Here is a 6,027-nt window from a genome sequence, read left to right as displayed (position 1 = left end):
TGTACTTGTTTGCTGCTCCTTCCCTCCTCAAAGTTGTAGTCCCCTTAAAAATCCTTAGAGAAATCTATAACCTTTAGGAAGAAGAGGCTGCTGATGTCAGAGGAGGCTGACTCCTTGCTACTGTGGTAGAACAACTGTAAGGTGTTTGTCACTGTAAACCTCAACACCACCTTGCCTTCTTTACAATTTCACTTCTTAGCTGAGAAGCAGAACAATCATAGCTAGCTAGTTTGAGTGTCCATTTTAGGGAGATCATAAATCAGTATTTTCTAGCTTTTATACTAATTTTTTTTTTTTTTGCAATGTAAAGTAACTCCCATGGGATCTATATCTAAAACTAGGCACATGACATTGTTTCAAGCATACCTTTTGAGTTAATAAGGCATTTTATTTCAATTAAGTACCAAATGCCATGAAACAGAATCCTTAAGACTACATTTTAAACATTGGCATGACTCTAGAAAAGAAATGATTACCTGGGAAAATAAAGATATAACTACACATTTTCTAAAGTTGAATTTTTGCTTAACCATTTCTGATGTTATAATTATTTAAGATATTAAGATAATGTAAAATATTTGTAATGTTAATTTTAACCTATTTAAAAACCTTGGATTTGGGGGAGGAAGATACCAGGCCATCTATGAGAGGGACAGTACACAATCCACAGTTGGTTGAATCTGCAGATGCAGCACTGCAGACAGGGAGGGCCCACGATACTGTTATATGGACTTAAGAGTCAGTGCCCCTAAACTCCACGTTGTTCAAGGGTCAACCGTATCTTGCTTCCCTATAATAAGTACATCACGGATACTGGCTGAAGAACTTATGTAAACAGGCCTTTAGCAATGTAGTGGTATGGTATGGGGCAAGGCAAGTATTCTGTATTCCTACAATTACCTCTGTCTTTTAGTGAGCTTACATTGCTGATTGTGAACTTCACACGTTTTGGGTCAGAAAGATTCCCTGGTGTAGGAAAGGGCAACACACTCAGTATTCTTGCCTGGAGAATCCCATGGACAGAGGAGCTTGGCAGGCTACAGTCCATGGAAAGAGTTGGACACGACTGAGTGACTAACACTTACACACTTATGCACCATGAGAAAACTGCAGAGCTCCAGGAGGTAAAACTCATGGAAATGTGGGGGCCCCATCAATGACTTGGTCTCCCTGGAGACTTGTCTCCACTGAACTTCCAGCAATTTGTCAATGAAAGTTCAGGTTTCCCCACTCAGTGCTAGTTCCCACAGAGGTTGTTTCTTTTGGGCTTCACCAGTAAATTGTAATTCTCTGTATTTGCCTGTCCTAAAATCAGTCATTTCTTCAAGTTCTGATTCCTCCAAGTGGAGAATGGCATTTAGAAACCAAAATCTGAGGGCCAGGTGTCCTTGTTCCCAAAGATATTGCTTTAGGCCCTCTCAGCAAACAGAACCAGAAAACAGATGTAAGCATATGCATACACATGTATGCATGTATGTACATACATGTAGACCAAAAATTAAGGAGCCTGCCAGACTACAGTCCATGGGATTGCAAAAAAGTCAAACATGACTTAGTGACTAAACAACAACAGAAAATTTAAACAAAAAATTTGAATTAAAAGGATATTTATAAATAAAGAACATCTAATAGTGGATAAAACTTTTTTCAAATTTACTCAACCATTTACAAAATTTGAATACTTACAAGGCTACATAAACAAATCCAATCTAATGCCAAATTATTGGCAACTTTGAACAAAATGCACTATAATTAGAAATCAATAATAAAATGTTAGCTAAAATAATCTGATGTTTGTAAATTGAAAAACTTTGTTCTTAATAATTCAAAGGATCATGAAAAGAAGCATATTACAATTAGAAAAAGGAGCAAAGAATGGAAACTAGAAAATACTTAGAAATAAATTACTATGAGAATTCTTCATAACAACTTGTAAAATGCAATCAAAGAGGTATTTAGAAGGAAATGTATAACTTTAAACATGTATATAAGAAATAAAAATTTAATTAATTAGCTAAATGTCCAACTCACAAGCTAGAAAAGTAAACGAGAGGAAATCCAAAGACCTTTAAAAATACAAGCAAAAGAATAGTAATTACTACATTGGAAATAAAGGAGAGGAACAACAACAAAACAGTTTGTTCTTTGATAAGACTAATGAAATGGATATAGTTTCGAGCACATTGATCAGGAAAAAATATAGAGGACAAAGAACATTAAGTATCAAAATAACGTTTATAGATATCACAACCACTTTTAAAAAATAAAAAATCATGAAAAGTTTCATAGCTACAAATTGGGAAACTCAGACAAAAAGGACAAATTCCTAGAAAAATTCCAAGTCGTTGAAACAAAATCAAGAAATTAAAAAAACAGACATAAACATTAGATAAAACGCATCAGTAGCCAAGTCTACTTACAAAACAAAATACACAATGTACTCTTTTTTTTTTTCCCCACAATGTACTCTTACAGGGAAGTTCTACTAGACTCAAGGAATAAATAGATAATCCTTGTCTTATGCAAAGTGCTCTAGAGAACAGAAAAAGATGGCAAGTTATCTAGCTTATGTTACAGTATGAGGCTAGGATATCTTGAAACCAAGAAAAGACAATATGAGAATTAAAAATTAGTAATTAGCCTCTAACTAATAAAAATAAATGAAAAAAAATTAAAAATTATAAAACAATTCAACTTATAGTCTTAGTTTACAAAATTCCAAATAAAATACCAGCTAATGGAATCCTACAATGCATATTAAAATATATCAAAATTCCCTGACAGTCCAGTAATGAGGACTCCCTGCTTCCATTGCTGGGGGCCTGGGTTCAATCCCTGGTCAGGGAACTAAGATCTCACAAGCTGTGCAGCACAGCCAAAAATAAAAGAAAAATAAAAGACCAAGTTGGGTGCACCCTAGGGATACAACGATTGTTTAACAAGAGAAAAATTCATTAAAGAATCTGCTTTATTAGCAAGATGAAGAGGGAAAAATATGATTATTTCAAAGATGCAGGAAACCATTTGTTAAAGTTCAACATTCAATATTTTAAAACTCAGCCAATTGGAATAAGAGATTCTACTAATTTGCTAAAGGATGTCTCAAAAATAACCTAAAATAATCCTTTATAGTGTATCATTAGAAATTAAATACAGGAATTCCCTGGTGGCACAGATAATAAGAATCTACCTGCCAATGCAGGGGATAGGGGTTCGATCTCCAGCCTGGGAAGATTCCACATGCCTCGGAGTACAACTCCTGAGCTTGTGTGCCTACAGCCTGTGCTGGGCAACAAGAGAAGTCACTAATGAGAAGCCCTCGCACCACACACACAAAAAAAGCTTAATTAAAAAAAAAGAAATTAAGTACAAGACAATGCTGTTATCTTTTAATTGAATATTATGCTGAAGGTTTTAGCAATTAACATAAGATAAATAAGATATTCATTGAAAAGGAAGAAACAAAATTCATTATTTGTAATAGCTCATTTGAGTGTTCACATAGAACATCTAGTCAAATCCACAAAAAATCAAAACTAAAGAGAGTTCAGTAAAGTTGCTGGAATATAAAATCAGTATGTAAATATCAATAGTATTCCTATATCCCACCAACATAGTTAAAAAATGTAATTTAAATCATTTTTCAATAGCAAGAAAAGCTGTAACTCTAAAAGATATTTATACGGGAAATTATAAATTAGAACCTTGTATTTAAGATTTATTCATGGAGATAGATGTGATTCTAGTTATTAAATTTCTGTGTAGTATTTATCTATATTACAATTTATTTATCCATTCTTTTGTTTTATGGACAATTAAGTGGCTTTCTTTTTTTTATATTATAAGTAATGCTACAATAACAAATGTTTTTAATAAATAATTGCTTGTGTGTATATGCAAGGTTTTTCCCGAGGATATTTTAAGAGGCAGAATTGCTGCTTCATGACTTCATGACACATTTCCAGCTTTTTCAGATATGTCAACTTGCCCTCCAGAGTGATTTTTACCTATTTATACTCACGAGTAACTGTCACTCCACTTCCTCCTTAACCCTTGGTGTTTTCAGACTCACTTTCCCTAATATGATAGTTATGAATGGCATCTCATTGCAAATACGACAAGAATGAAGGCTCCTTAGCAATTATAATTCTGTTTTCCTTCCCTGTTTCCTTAGGGCTAGAACTGTGCTGATACCATTATAGGGACTCAAATTTTGTGAATGGAATGAATGAATGAAGGCTCACTAGTGAGGCTCTTTAGGTTTAGAAAGCAAGACCATCATTACATTTGTGTTTAAAATTTCTATCTGAAATCAACATGTCAATGAGAGGAAAGTAGAAATCACTTTGCTTTAATAAGAGATGAAGACTCAAAATGAGAGTGACACTGACCACACAAACACTAGAAAAGGCACTGGGTCTGGAAATCCAAAGAAAGACCTCATCCTACTCCCCTTCCAGCTAGTAGAACTGCAACTTAACACATGTGGACAGATTACTTAAGCTCCCTGAATCTCAGGTGTCCTCATCTTAAAATAGAGATGATAATAATAACACCCATTTGGAATCTTGAGCAGAGAACACACAGTTCACTAGCTGGACATTACTGCAAAAATAGCAACCACCATTTAACCTCAGACATCCCACCTAACAGAAAATGCCTCAGTTGGCACAAAAACATCCTTACATCAATAGTCTAGTCGGTATCTATGGACCAGGTAGTACCACTCTATGTTTCATTCTTGACATCTTCCAGCATTGCCTCCAATTCAAAGTTCCCAGTTAGCTGGCATTTCTGGGAACTTTCATTTCAAGTTCTAGAAACTTCTCCCTACTGACCTACTTACCAACTCTCTCAACTATGCAACCTGGAAGCCCTGTTTAGCTAAGCACAAGCCACTATACCCCCACCTATTTGAAGCTTGTTCTCTCCTAAGGACACTCCTGTTCTGAGCTGCCCTCATGAGAAGGTTCTTCATGCTCCCACTCTCCATCCACTTCAGGGCTGAGACATGAACACCAGCAGGTGGCAGATCCAAGCTTCCTGGGTACTTAAGATTATAAAACCCGGGGACTCCATTTAAGAAAAGCATCAAGTTATGAATATAAGCATCTTGTGATGTTTCCATCTCTCACCTTGCTGGTCACTGCCACATTCAGTGAGGACAGAAGAACCTCTAAATGACTACAATATGAGAGAAGCTAAAGGAAGCAGGACACAGCAGGGCCCTCCCAGGGTCAAAAGCCTTTCTGTGCCAGCCATTTATTGTTTGTAGAAAAAGGTTTTCATCTCCTAGATCTTCCCTGAGTTTCAAAGAGCACACTCAGTTACTAACTAAGGAAGCAAGGGAAGGCAGTAACACAGGAAAAGCAAGACCAACATAGCCTTTTCCATAATTGTTAGTTTAAACTAATCCCTTGATTTATGACCCCAAACATCTTTGGCTTCAACCAGCTGGCTCCAACAGACTTAAAATTGATGACACCTGGAGGGTCAATTAAGAATTGAGGCTCCCCCAAAACCACTACAATATTGTAAAGTAATTAGCCTCCAACTAATAAAAATAAATAAAAAAAAGAACTGAGGCTCCTAAACCATCATGAAGGCTCTAAGTACAGAATAAAATGCTTCAACAACTGCTTTTGCTCTGTCCTAGAAAGAAGTTAAGGGATCACTAGACCATCACTTGGAGAAGGAAATGGAAACCCACTCCAGTGTTCTTGCCTGGAGAATCCCAGGGACGGCAGAGCCTGGTGGGCTGCCATCTATGGGGTCGCGACTGAATAGACACAACTTAGTGACTTAGCAGCAGCAGCAGACCATCACTTACTAGTTTGCTTTGCAGGAACACACAGATCAATCACAGTCACCAATGAAACATCCAGTCACAGGAATCCAGAAGACTGCAACTGAGGTCTTATCAGAAAATCACAAAGAACCCATACCTCTGTTGCCTTTAAAAACCTTGCACCCCAGCCCACCAGCCCCCAGGATGGATTTGAGATGAATCTATCAATCTATTAATCC

This window comes from Dama dama, chromosome 18, assembly GCF_033118175.1.
Source record: "Dama dama isolate Ldn47 chromosome 18, ASM3311817v1, whole genome shotgun sequence".
Taxonomy (NCBI): domain Eukaryota; kingdom Metazoa; phylum Chordata; class Mammalia; order Artiodactyla; family Cervidae; genus Dama; species Dama dama.
This window is presented reverse-complemented; position numbering follows the sequence as displayed.